The sequence below is a fragment of the Microcaecilia unicolor genome, chromosome 11 (genome assembly GCF_901765095.1).
Source record: "Microcaecilia unicolor chromosome 11, aMicUni1.1, whole genome shotgun sequence".
NCBI lineage: Eukaryota > Metazoa > Chordata > Amphibia > Gymnophiona > Siphonopidae > Microcaecilia > Microcaecilia unicolor.
The window spans coordinates 72322179-72337415 of record NC_044041.1 but is presented as its reverse complement, the minus strand read 5'-3'; positions in this window follow the sequence as shown (position 1 = coordinate 72337415).

Here is a 15237-nt window from a genome sequence, read left to right as displayed (position 1 = left end):
GCCTTGCAATTCTCAGTCTCCAGAAAAGGTAGATGTGCCTATGCAGTCTGTACTAGTTCAGGTAGGCCAGTTAGATGGAGGAGTCCAGTTTGGGCCTTTGGTCAGTGCCAGAGCAAGTTAGAAAAGGTGCAATCAGAGATGCATTCCCTCAGAATCCCTAGATTTTGCATGGAAAACTGGAGGTCTGTTATCGTGGCAGTCAGGTGCGGAGAGTTCTTGACATCTGTGGACTTGATGGAGGCATATCTTCACATCACTCTCCGACAGGGACATCAAAAATTTCTCTGTTTTGAGATTTTAGGGCAACATTTTCAGTTTTGTGCTCTTTCGTTTGGGCTGGTGACAGCTCCATTGACTTTCTCCAAGGTGATGGCAATGGTGGCAGCAGCTTTTATGCAAAGAAGGAATCCTAATGTATCTTTACCTAGATGATTGGTTTATTTCGAGCAAAGTCCTTTCAGGAGAGTGAATGGTACAATTTCTGGAACACCTGGGCAGGGTTGTCAGTCCAGTTAAGAGTGACGTTCTCAGGTGACAGAATATCGGCAGGGGCAGGTGTTCTTCATGCAAATGAGTGCATAAGTTGTAGGTGCAAGTCGAAAATCTCATGGTCAGGAGTGTGCAGGCCCAAGACTAACTGTGGGTGCTACTTTCCATGGCGATGACACTGGAAATAGTTGAATGGACCACAGCACTCTTGAGACCTCCTCCAGAATCTCTTCTGGCACTGTGGTCTACACACCTGTAGGGTTTGAATGTCAGGCCGCCTCTTTGCAGGGAGGCAAAGAAGAGCCTAATATGGTGGCTTCAGATCTCCAACATGGAAAGAGGCATAAGTCTGGTAACAATGGGTGCCAGTCTTAAAGGCTGGGGAGCTTATTGTCTGGGGCAGATAGTGCAAGGCCTGTAGTTGAAAGAATAGGCAGAGTGGTCCATAAACAGATTAGAAACCAGAGTACTTCTAATCTTACAGCTACTGATTTGGGACAAGGCAGTTTGGGTGCTGTCCAACAATGCTACGGTGATGGCCTGCATAAATCAGTAGGGCAACATGAGTCATCGGGTGGTGATAGAAGTGGCAGCCATGATGAAATGAGTGGAGAGTCACCTGTTGAAGTTGTCCACAGCTCATGTAGTGGAAACAGAGAATATTCAAGCAGACTTCCTTAGCAGGAATCTTCTTGATCCAGGAAAGTGGAGTCTGAGACCAGACACTTGCAAGGATAGTGAACTGTGAGGGGCTCCTGGCAATGGATATGATGGTATCAGTGGCAAATGCCAAAGTTACCAAGTATTTCAGTTGCAGGAGAAACTCAGGGTCAGATGATGCACTTGTTCAACCGTAGCTGCTTGCCAGTCTGCTGTGTGTGTTTCTGCCTGTTGCTAGGCTGAATCATTCAAAGGATAGAAGATTACAAGAGCTTAGTGGGGTCTGTGGCCCTGGACTGGCCTCGAAGACCTTGGCAATGGGATCTGATGCATCTCAAAGTGGAAGCTTCATTTGACGTTTTAAAAACTTTTTATTATCAATTTAAACACAATTATGACATTATCATTAAAGAAATCACAGTACGTGAAAACTGAGAGCCTTAATTAGGTTGAGAAAACAAATATATTAAAGGAAACAAAAGATGTTGCCTGGAGATGGTCTAAGTACACAGTATGCGAAGAACAAGAGGACCTTCATTTAGGGATACTAGAGGTCACCACAGTCTTATTTAGACACATGTTGAAAGCTGCGCTGGCTCAAAAAAAAATATCCTATTCTCTGAAGAGTGATCACACATTTACAGGGAAAATGAATAACAAAAATTGCCCCCAGCTGTAGTATTTGTGGTCTCATCAATAGAAATTGCCCTCTCTTCTTCTGTCTCTCTCTTGATACATCTGGATACATTCGTACTTTATAATTCATCAAAATTCTTTGAATTTAAAGAATAGCTTCCAGAGCCATTCTCTGTCGGAGTCTAATGCCAATTGAACTAATAATGTAGCAGATAAAGTACTAGAACTTCTGTATCTGACTGTTCTAGGAAATTAGTAAATTTGAGCTATCCATAGAAACGCCAAACTGTTGGTTAGGCAAAGACGGCTCTCTCCTTGCGGTTCTGGTACAGATCTGCACTACTCATCTGGGCATCATCCTCGACCAACGCTGAAGGTAGCAGCTGTGCTGATGAATTCCACTCCTTAGGAGATAAGCTAACCACTGTGAGGGGGTAAGGCATGTCTCTGCCATACTGTTTCCCCCAGCGGAAGATTGCTCTAAGGAATCCACAATCGGATTCTGAACCACAAAGTCATCGTGCCAGTCAGAGTCGAAGTCTTTCTGGGTTCCACAGGGAAAACCCATGTCTTTGATTTTCTCTTCTTCATAGGTAAAGCAGATAGTTTCTTGCGGTGTGGTTCAGCAGGCAGCCGTCTTGAGCAAGCTCCCCCCTCCCGGGCCAGTGTTGGAGAATCTGTTGTGGTAGGGGTGAGTACAGATGTTTATTCTATCTCCATTTTGTCTTATGACCTGGCTCTTGAGAGGGCATGGTTGCAGAAGGTAATCAACGTTGTTGAGGAAGAGGTCAACCTCTTTAACCTATGTCAGACTGTGGTCTGTCTTTTGAGGGATAGTGAAATTTGGTTCCACTTTGGGATTTGAATCTCATATGTTGATCTTGGTCCAAGCACCCTTTGAGCTCTTGAGAGATATTACACTGAAGGGTCTTTCCGTAAAGATTTTTTTTAATGGTGGCTATCTGCTTGTAGAGGTGTGCGCAGGGATGGGGACAACCGGAAACCTGCCAAAATCCACAGGGTTGGAAACAAAAAAGTCATTAGCACCATAGGGGCAGGAGGGGGTGTGTTGTAAATGGATGGGAGGGGATAGAGACCAGATTATGTCCTTGTGAAAACCTCTACTCAGACTTGACACCAAGACCTCAGCTAAACAAAAAATCCGAAAAAGAAGCTCACCTTGATGAAAATGGTGCAATTTTGGCAATGAGGGGAGACCATTGATAAACAACTGGTGAGAATATTGATTTGTTTTGAGCATTTTGGCAGAGTATAATCTCCGCTGATCTAGTCTAATCTGTGTGACTGATAATGCAGCTAATATGAAAGCAGCATTTCAAGATGATGTCATATGTTGCACAGGTCATAATCTTGATCTTGTACTTTCTCATGTACTCCAGCCATTAAAAACTGAAGTTGATCCAAAAGACCTCCCCAGTGAGGTAAGTGAGTTTATAGTATTGTGCAAGGAGGTGTTATACTCATGTGACCAAAAGTCAACTGTTCACTGAAGAAGACACTCAACCAGTGTGTCAACTCAGTGGAACAATGTTCTACTGACACTAAAATCTGTGGCAGAGAATATGAAGGAGTTGCATTCAGTTGCCACTGAACCAGGTACAAACAAGCAGTTCCTGACCAAATTGGGTGCATTTGATGACTTCTTGCTGGCAGAAGTTTTTATGATGTTGGAACCATTTGACAGGGCTACCGAAGAACTGTTGACAGATACTAAGCTTCCACTAAATCTGGTAGTCCCAACAAAGTATCAGTTGAAATGGCGTCTGACAACTGCATGCTCAGCCAGCCATGTGATAATATCCTTAAAGAATCATCTTGTAGATCACCTGGATTGCTATTTTACAGTTACAAAGACAAACTTGGCAGCAGCATTACTGGATCCAAGGCTGAAAGGTCATTTAGATGTACAAGTCGAAACAGAAACAGAGAAAAATGAAGGCAGATAAAGACCATATGGCCTATCCAGGCTGCCCATACATGTCATCTACATTCCCTTTATCTCCCTTAGGGATCCTGTGTACTGGTCCCAAGCTTTCTTGAATTCAGATACAGTTTTCATTTCCACCGGGAAATTGTTCTATGAATTCACTACCCTTTCTGTGAAGGAGTATTTCCTCAGCTTTATCCTATGCCCCCTTATTCCAGAGTTCTTTTTAGTTCAAAGAGACTCACTTCCTATGCAGTTATGCCATGGAGAAATGTAAATATCTCTATCATATCTCCCCTCTTCTGTCTTTCTTCCACAGTATACGTATTGAGATCTTTAAGTCTGACCCCATATACTTTATGACAAATACCACTGACCATTTTAGTAGCCACTAGCCACCCTCTGGACCAACTCCACCCAGCTTATATCTTTTTGAAGGTGCAGTCTAGAATTGTACACAATATTCTAAATGAGTTCTCACCAGAGTTTTCTATAGAGGCATCATCAACTTTTTCCTACTTGCTGTTCCTCTCCCTATGCACCCAAGCATTCTTGTAACTTACCACCTTAAGATCATATATGATCCCACTCCTCTCATGTGCACAAAAGTTCTTCACCCTCTATGCATGAGCTTGCTTTTCTTTTTTAGCATTAAATCTTAGCTTCCAAATTCCGTGCCATTCTTCAAGCTTCGCTAGGTTCTTCTGCCAAGAAGCTAACCTTACCAGACAGCCCTTCAGGAATATCACATGAAAATGTTGAAAAGAAGAGTGGAACAGTGCCATGAACAGACTACAAACATTGCCAGAGGATCAGTCTGTAGTCGAAGTGCAGCCAATTTCCGAACCACCAACAAATTGTCCAAAATGAGAAGAATTGAAGGCAGATTGTTTTGGAGACTTATTCAAGAGCCAGGAAATGGATCCAGTGATCAATGAAGTGGGTGCATATATATCAAGCTTGGACAAGGAATTCTATTAGTCTCTTTTTACCTGCTGCCAACAGAGGGCCCATGTGTGGCCAGAACTGACATGTGTTGCCTGTTCCCTGCTTGGAACTCCTGCCACCAGTACATCATCAGAACATTCTTTTCAGTCGCAGGATGAACAGTCGAGGAACATAGAATGGAACTGAGCTCTGGCTCTGTAGATGGTTTATTATTATTACTTGAACAAAATTATGCCTATTCTGTGTTAAATTTTAACAAATTATAGGATGTTTATGTTTTGTTGAATTTACAATATCTTTTAAATGCAGGTTGGGCACAGGGATGGGAAAGAAAATCATGGGGATGGTGAGGGGACAGTACCAATATGAAGGGGATGGTCCAGGGATGGAAAAGAATTAACTGGGGATGGTGAGGGAATGGTATTAATATGATGGAGATTGGGTCTGGGGACCAGATTATATCCTCGTGCACACTTCTATCTGCTTGACTAGAAGGATATCAGAGATTCAGATCCTGTTGTGTAGGTAGCCCTTCTTGGTCTTTTCAAGGGAGACAGAGCTTCACTCCATTCCCTCCTTCATCCCTAAAGTGGTCTCTTCCTTTCATGTTAATCAGACTGTCTCTGTTCTGATGTAAATGGGGGGGGGGGGGGGGTGGAGTACAGAAAGCTACATCGGCTGAATGTCAGACATTGTGCAAGTACGTTCAAAGGACTGAAGAGTTTTGTTGCTCGTATCATTTATCCTATTCGGGGGACATAAGAGGAAAAAAACACCTCAAAGGCAATGATGGCACAATGGATTAAAGAGTCTATATCCTTAAGGGATGACCAGTTCCAGTGGTTTTTGAAGATGCACTCAACCAGGGGGTAGGCACTTCTTGGGTAGCCAGCAGTCTTATTCCGCCTCAAGACATTTGTAGGGTAGCCATCTGGTCATTCTTGCATTAATTGGTGAAGCATTACTAGTTGGATGTGCAGCCTTGGCAGGATGCAGCCTTTGGAAAGAGAATATTGACAGCAGGCGTAGTGACTGCCCATCCTTAACATTTCCAATTTGGTACTTTCCAAGCATCTGGATTGGTGTGGAGGGATGCTAATGAAGGAGAAATTAGGTCTTACCTGCTGATGCTGATTTTCTTTATTCAGACAGTTATTTGGAAAAGTTGTAAGTCCTTGGTTTCTGATAATAGTTGAGAGATTCTTCTTATTTGGTCTGTTACTGGTGTATTCTAAGGTGTATTCTAAACTTAAGAGGGATTACTTAGAAAATGATAGTATACTTGGAATTCTTAATTTGGCTCTTTCATCTGGCTTTTGTATGGAAACACTGACTAGCTAGGGATTACACAGGCTATAATAAGTGCATTCTGAAGTTAGTAGTTCTCAGTTTCCATCTGTTGGTAGGAGTGTGTAAACCAATTTGGAGGGACTAAAGGAAAGAAAATTAGCAGGTAAGACTTAATTTCTGAGACATTTGTTCATATCTCAGAACAGGTTTAGTTGTGCATAGAAACCTTATAATGTGCACAAATTCATTTCATAAAATATAACTTATGTGATTACTTACCTGCCACACAAATTAGGCAACCTGTTAGAAATTAACCTTTATTGAGAGCAATTTCCAAAAGCTACATACCCTTCCTATGAGTAAAAGTAGGCCCTGGTGGTTGTTTGTACTTGTGTTGCTATGAGAAGCTATTATTTTGCCTTGACTGCAGCTGCTTTTTACTGCCCTCGCCAACCTTCATCTGGCCCTAGGTTACACTGATAGGCCTGTCTGTGGGTTCCACTGGTGAGGAGGAGGCAGCCTGTGAGTAGTCTAGGTGGAATACCCCTCTTGGGCCAGGTGTTTTTGATTTCCCTCCAAGACTGGTTCACAGCCTACTTTCCTCTGGTTCTTTGCAGCTTCAGAGCAGAGTCTGTACATCCTCTATGACCTTGAAATTTGCAGGTGTGGAGAGAGAGGAAATAGATGCTTAACAGACAGTAGATGGGGGACATTTTCTGGTAGACTAAGAGGTTGCATCTTGTTCCTGAACAAGGTACTAAAGATAACCCAAGTTGTGTGTTTTTAAATACATCCTGCTCAGGCAGCTGGAACAGTTTGCTGGGACTAGTGAGGGTGCAGCCCATGTATACCACAGGATTTTTTTTTTTTTTGCATGGGAAGTTTAAGGCTCCTACTTTTTAGTTAGGGTCTGAACGGGGAGGGGGCGGAGGTCAGAGGCTGGGTCTTATCCTTTGTGACATTGTACATCTTTTAAGAGCCAGTTCTGTGGGCATGGAGGAGTGGAAGACAGGTGCAACGAAGACAACCCTGGCCAAAATTTATGAGGGGACAGCTAGCCAATGAGCTTTGGGGACCCTCTCAGATTTCTGCCTTGGGCCCCTGCCTCTCTAACACCAGCCCTGCTAGTGGGTGCTGAGCACCCTCAGTATTGAGCAAGCTACTGCACTGTGTCCAGAGAAGGGTTATTTGTATTGTGTTTGGCACCCCCAATTGTTTTAAAATGTTGGTGCCTATGTATCTTCGACAATCCACAGGTCAGCAAGAGGCCATCCTCGGCTCAAAGCTCAGACCCTATGCTTGGCTCTTAGTTAAAAAGGAGCTAGATCACATTATTTATTGGGATTTATTAACCACCTTTATTATGAGATTCACCCAAGGTGCTGTACAGCAGGTACAGTTTAACATAAAACTTACAATTTTGTTAATATAACAATAGTAAAATGACCAAATATCTATATAACAACGTTCTATTGTCTGATGACGTCGCTGAAGCCAAGGTTCGTAAGTTCGAAGCTCTGAAGCCAAGAAAATCACAGTCTCGGGGCCCCGCCCACGCGTCAAACGTTATTACGTTGAGAGCGGAGCAATTCACTCACATCGACGGCGGTGCAATGGGCCACCTACTGACGACGAAAGTGCGTTGAGTGGGGGGGCCACAGTCACACATCGACAGCGGCCACGGCGGCGTAATGCCATCACTAACAACCAAGGTGCGTTCGGTGGGGGGGCCACAGGAAAGCCTTGCTAGCACCCGTTTCATTGGCTCCAGAAACGGGCCTTTTTTTACTAGTAAATACAATAAGAGGTCATCTTGAAAACAACAAATTGAAACCTAATACTAGGGTTAACATGAATATAGTATCAGAAATATACACATTTAACAGCACTGGAATTCAAATAACATATAATATGATGTCAGCATAATACTAATGAAAAACCTAATAAGCGCACTTTAGAATAGTCAAATAACAAATATGATGCTAATGCTTTTCTACAATACAGCTAAGGGTCCGAGAGTAGATATATAGATGGGGACAAGATGGGTGGTACAGAGTCAGTTGAGAGGGTGGTTAAACTCAAGGCAAGTTCTTTGTACAGTTAAAAGGAACTGATCTAAGTTGCAGTGTGTGTAGCAAGCAAGTCCAGGTGCAGAGTGGGGTATAGTCGGTCACCATCCCCTGGATTCTATATGTGGCACTGATAATTGGGCACCAATCCAAGATGTGCACCCAATTAAACTGGCTCACAAGCCAGTTAAGGTCAAGAGTTGGGTGCTAATTGACTCAAATCCAGATTTGCACCATTGGAGGTGCATGGGCGGATCAGGGGTGTGCCTAAAATTTGTGCAGTGTTATAGAATACTGCCAGATTTGGTGCTGGAAATTGCACTTGGTTTCAGCAGGTGTAGGTTTTGGCGCCAAAATCAGCATTCAGCACTATTCGATACTGGGCACTCATCTTATAGAACAGCATTGAGTACCACTTACTGAATCTAGCTCTATATGTATTAAAGGCTTGGGACAAGAGCCAGGCTTATACCTACTTCCTGAAGTCTCGAGTTAGACGTAGACCCTCTGGGAGTAAATTCCAGGGACTACTCCTGAGAAGTGTGTAATCCCGTCCCTTGCCCCTGGGGAGGGGAAAACACTTCAGCCCTAGAGGCTGGAATAAGAGAGACAATCAGACTTAGGTATAGGCACAACCAGTAAAAATCTTTATTGGTATCTCACTAAGCAAATACAAAATAATTGTTCTCGCTGGAGCAGGTTGTTACCCAGTAGCCAGATGCACAGACTGAATAACAAAACTGCTCAGCTAAAACTTTCTCAGCTATCACATATATACTGTTGTAAGTTTCGTTTCTCCTAAATCAAGTGATTTCTCCTAAACTAACTTATGGCCATATATGGATTTTCCTGTTTCCTTCCATCACACAATATAGTAATATACAAAAATGGCAATTTCCTCCATTGTATCATCCTCTCCTATTTGTGTTCACATGCACACTTTGTGGCAATTGGCTAATTCCTTATCAGTAAAGCGTGCTCACAGCGTGAAAAAAACATGTAGCATATAAGTAGTATGAAACACCTGGTGTCCTATCTGACAGGAACAACTCCTTCTTTGGAGGGTCCTCAGTCTGACTTCACCATCAAGGTTATATCCAATTGTATCTGCCATATATGGACTGCATAGCCTTATTTCCTCCCAAGTGTCACCTTGACATGTAACATGCTTACATGCAGCTGCAGGAAGAAACTAAAAATATGCTGATAACAGCAAGGCTAGGAAAACTGAGGGCTAGCAGGGCCATATTACAGGTCTACTATAGGAAGGAATATACAGAAGGCTCGCTGGTGGGTATCACATCACATTGTACAATTTCTTTTGATAAAGGTAAGATAGTGATGTTCCTTGAGAGGACCTTAGCAGACTCAAAGGAGTGTAAAGGGCTAATTTATTCTTTAAGTACTCCAGCCCACTTTGTCTGAGGACCTTGAAAATCAGTTTTAAATTTAGCCCTCTAAGGTACTGGTAGCCAGCATAGTTCTTGCAGGAAGGGTATGATGTTATGTCATTTGCAGCATTCTGAATTAGTTGGAGCTGATGCAAACTCTTTTTGGTTTGGCCAGTGTACAGGTCCTTACAGTAGTCTAGTCTTAATGTTATGGCTTGGACCACTGTGGTCAGACTCGTCTTTTCAGTACATGGAGAGAGATTTCTTAGCTGCCATAGGTGATGGAGACAATTTTTAAATGTGTTTGAATTTGCGGGATCAGAGTGCATGATGAGTTTAGCAGTATCCCAAGATTCCTGACCTGTGATTTTAGGGGGAGTTCATACTTCCCAAAAGGTATTTTATTTATTTATTAGGATTTATTTACTGCCTTTTTGAAGGAATTCACTCAAGGTGGTGTACAGGAAGAATAAATCAAACATAAATAATATACAATTACAGCAGTAAAAATATTCAAATAACAATACAAAGTATGGCATAGTATACTACTTACAATATCAACATAATACATAATAGAACATTTTAATTGACAAGGGTATAAGCAAAGAAGGAACATATATAAATAGGTAAGAGAGAGGAGTTAGAAAATAAGGTGACTAATTTAAAGAAAGTTGCACATGAGATCAGAGCGATGGCTAACATACAGATAGGTAAGAGAGTAAGAGGAGTTAGAGAATAAGGTGACTAAAGAAAGATGCACATGAGGGCCAGAGAGATGGTTAAATATTATCTCAGCTAGGGTAAGAGTGGATAAACATTGCTCCTAGGACAAGCAGGATGCGTCAGCCACATATGGGTGATGTCATCCGACAGCCCATTGAACGGAAATGCTCTTCAATAGCTCAGAGAGATTTTTTTTTTTAATCCCTCTGAGCTTGTGCAGTAGGTGCTCCTACCAGGTGAGTCCCCTCACTCCCATTTCCTGCCTCAGTCTAAGTTTTCCGCCGTACCCAACGGTCAGATTTTTCAGCTCTCCACCAACAAACTTACAACATCGCTAGAACATCAAGATACAGCGTCTGGGATACAGACACTGATATGAAGGTGCTAAAGCCACAAGGAGAAAGTCTGGTCTATACTTCACCTTGCCTGTTTGCTCTATGTGGCCGCACTGCTTAGCGCCCACTTGCACAGGCTGCCTGTCTGCTCTATGGCCATACGTACCGTGCCCACATGCACAGGCGAGACTCTCCACAACACTGTCACTGCAGGAGGTGATACAAAACCCTGCACCAGTAGCAACTTTTCTCTACTCCGCAGCCAGCTCATGCCTCAGACACCAATGGGCACTCGGACAAAATGGACATCAAGGTAAGCCTCCCGCCTTTGCCCCTCATTGCTTTTCGCCAAGTACTCAGCAATGGTCCGGCTCTGAGTTGGGGTCACATCGGGGAGGCTTGGCTGTAGCCGACACCTGCTCACATGCTCTTATCACCGGGAACCCAGAAATGGTCCTGAGCTGAGCGCAGCACCCATCAGCGGCGTGGGGCCACACTGAACCCTGAAATGGCCCCTGTCCAAGGACAGCGCACATGGGGGTCCTGGCGCCTGTTCAAAGGCGCGACCAGCGGGAACCCTGAAACCCTGAACCTGGTCTAAGGAGCAACACAAATAAGGCCCCACCACCAGGGAAACCTGAAAGGACCCAGGGCTGAGGAGCAACATACATCGCGGGACCTGTCCACACTGGCGCCATTAACAGCACAGGTCCTAACTCCTGCCCAGCCCCCACGCCATTTTAGGCCTCAACACTGCTCGCTTCAGCGGGCCCCGCCCACTGTTTCTCATCAGCACTGCTGCTCCTATGGGCCCTGCCTATACAAGTGCAGGATGTATAGACATGTATAGTCTTCATGATGAAGACAAGACCTACACTATCCCCACACACACATCTCCAGAATGCCTTTTAAACATTCTGGGGACCCCATTAGAGCCCCCTAGCTGGCAGTGCTGCTGAACTGCAGTTGGAGCCACTGGGGCAGTACTTCAGAGTCACATGATGGTGCTGTCATTCAGAATTCAGTAGCAGTACTGGACAGGATGGAGGCTCTTCAGCATGGTATAAAGGCATTCTTATATTCTGACAGTGTCGCTATTCTCAAGTTAGCCCTCTCCTCAAGTCACTTCATTGGCTCCCTATCCGTTTCCGCATACAGTTCAAACTCCTTTTATTGACTTACAAGTGCATTCACTCTGCAGCTCCTCAATACCTCTCCACTCTTATCTCTCCCTACACTCCTCCCCGGGAACTTTGTTCATTGGGTAAAACTCTCTTATCTGTACCCTTCTCCTCCACAGTCCACTCGACTCCGTTCCTTTTATCTTGCTGCACCATATGCCTGGAATAGACTTCCTGAGCCGGTACGTCAAGCTCCATCTCTGGCCGTCTTCAAATCTAAGCCAAAAGCCCACCTTTTTGATGCTGCTTTTAACTCATAAGTCCTGCTTCTTGCTGGCCTCCCACTTAGTCACCTCTCCCCTCTCCAGTCGGTTCAAAACTCTGCTGCCCGTCTCATCTTCCGCCAGGGTCGCTTTACTCATACTACCCCTCTCCTCAAGACCCTTCACTGGCTCCCTATCCGTTTTCGCATCCTGTTCAAACTTCTTCTACTAACCTATAAATGTATTCACTCTGCTGCTCCCCAGTATCTCTCCACACTCGTCCTTCCCTACACCCCTTCCCGTGCACTCCGCTCCATGGATAAATCCTTCTTATCTGTTCCCTTCTCCACTACTGCCAACTCCAGACTTCGCGCCTTCTATCTCGCTGCACCCTACGCCTGGAATAAACTTCCTGAGCCCCTACGTCTTGCCCCATCCTTGGCCACCTTTAAATCTAGACTGAAAACCCACCTCTTTAACATTGCTTTTGACTCGTAACCACTTGTAACCACTCGCCTCCACCTACCCTCCTCTCTTCCTTCCCATTCACATTAATTGATTTGATTTGCTTACTTTATTTATTTTTTGTCTATTAGATTGTAAGCTCTTTGAGCAGGGACTGTCTTTCTTCTATGTTTGTACAGCGCTGCGTATGCCTTGTAGCGCTATAGAAATGCTAAATAGTAGTAGTAGGAGGCAACTGGGCCCAACCCTTAGGCATTCTACAGATCCCAGATACCCTAAATTACAAGCACTGTGGGATTGCGCCGATGGGCACTCCCCCCCCCCCCCCCCCCCCCACATGGACATCAGAGGGGAGATGGGACACAGCAATACAACCTACCTCCACTCTCCTCATATGGAGCACTCATCTAAGGCCCGCCTGCTACTCACGATGATGGGCCTTGCTTCTGAGAATGTGGTAAAGGTGGTTAGCTTAGCGGAGTTAACAACAAAAAAAGTTTGGATGGCTTCCTAAAGGAAAAGTCCATAGACCATTATTAAATGGACGGGGAAAATCCACTATTTCTGGGATAAGCAGTATAAAATGTTTTGTACTTTTTTGGGGATCTTGCCAGGTATTTGTGACCTGGATTGGCCACTGTTGGAAACAGGATGCTGGGCTTGATGGACCTTTGGTCTTTCCCAATATGGCAATACTTATGTACTTATGATCTCCACCTCGCTGGGGCCTCGTCAAGGTACTTGACCCCCCCCCCCCCACCCCCAACCTCCGCTCCATGGCTCAAAAAAAAAAACCCCACAAGAAGAGCATTTTAAAGTAAGACTATGACTACGATTGCTCTGTAACCACAGGAGCCAACTTTTCAATACCACTGCAACTCCTCCTGGGACACACGCATGGAATTTTCACAATAGTAGGGGTGCTCAAGCACCCAGGGAACTGGCTCCTTGGTATGTAGAACTGTCTGTATACATTGGAAGTTTACCTAAGATCTCCAGGGCTGCCCCTCACACGGGGTATCTTCCCTGTGCAACCGGCAATGATCAACACCAGGTCCCTTCAATGGGATCTCTCTAACCTATTTCAAGCCAGCCTCGACCCAGGCCACCAGTTCATCAACTATAGGGCCACAAAAGATTGTGTCCAATCCACCATGGGCCACAATCAGGCAGCGGCTCCTCTCAGACGGTGCTATACTATTATTTGTTCCGGATTAGTTCAGCAGTACTCATTTATTTACTCACTGGGATCTATTAACTGCCCTTATGAAGAAATTAAACCAAGGTGGCGTGCATTTTCTGACTGCACCACTTGCTGACAGGGAACTAAGTGTCCCCCTCAAAAAAAAAAACAAAAAAACACACCAGTATGCTATCCCAGCTCCACTACTACTAATCAACCATAGTGGTCAACCCTGAAGGTACTGGAACAACCCCTGATATTGAACACAAACCTCTTACAAGGTCCAGGGAGAGGTCATTTTCACAGAGTGTTGCACCACATAGAGCCACACCTCTGAGGCCCTGGTTCAAACATCAACATGATTTGAATTGACTGGGTCAAACACCAACAAGATAAAGCTTCTTAAGCTGCCCTCCTACCTACGTTTGGTCTAAACACCAACCACACAAACAACTAGAACAGAGGCGCATACAAGGATTACAAAAAAAAACAACAACAAAAATTCTATGATGGGGTAGAAGTTATTATTACCATTATTATTATTATCAATCATGCCGGTGACAGCACCACCTTGCATGAACTCTGAAGTAGGCTGCTCTAGCAATTAGGGAACAATCCCTAGCAACCCCAAGGCACAGTTTACAGCCCTTATCGGGCCCTGTCTCTTCTCAACCTAAACAGCACCCAAGCACCGTACATAGCACTGCGACTATGAGGAAACCGTGCATCAACAAGCATGGCCAAACTCAAGCTCAGCCACCTTCTACCCTGCCAGTACTTGTGCTTTTTGTGGAACGCTACAGAAATAGGACCTGAGACGATAGCCCCTCAGACGGTTGCATTATGGTAAGGCTGTTATGTATTCTCACACCAGGGGAAGAAGACGCTAAGGGAGACTGGCAATGAGTTGAGCACAAACTCAACAGGGTGAAAATCCCATTGCTACCCTTGCGGACCCTGCATGGATCAACTTAATTCTCCGTGACCTCAGGCACAACCTTAATTCAGACGGGGTTTCTCGCTGACCTATACCAGCCTCCCTGCCTTATAATCCCCCTGAAGCGAGGCTATTCAGGCTCTTCTTGGGGACCTAACACAGTCTCTCACACTTCCAAGGCTGGGAAGCCTTCGGCACATACAAACCTAAGGCCAAAGCATCCCTGGCCCGACATTCAAAACAGACTACCTAACAGACAAATAAAACTCTATAGATATACAAGAACTCGGCTACTCACTATTACTATAACGGTGCAACTACCCTTCCATTAAGGGAATGGTAGCTCAGCTGCTACATACACAACCTAAAATAAAAACAAAAAACCTTCAGGGGACCCAAATACCTAGTTCCCCAGTCAACCTTCTGTTGCAGCCTACCGTATCTAATGGCAGACCCAGCATAGGACAAACCTGAGTGCAAGCCCTCGGACTTATACCATACACGCCCCAGGTAATTCCTATAGACCCTTTTTTCTTTTTGCCCAGGGCACGGTCTATTGAGCACATCTAAATCCTGACACACAATCCCCTGATATGATTTGCTCCCTCCAAATGGCATAGACTATGCGACTCTGCTTCCATCCATCTGCTGCACTGATCCACTTGGCTCTACACATACTAGGCCCAATCTGCAGCAGGAGGGGACCTTCACCAGGGTGAACAAATAACTAACTTCCCTGGGGCCAAAGACAACTGCGCACACCCAAGGAAACCTAGTCC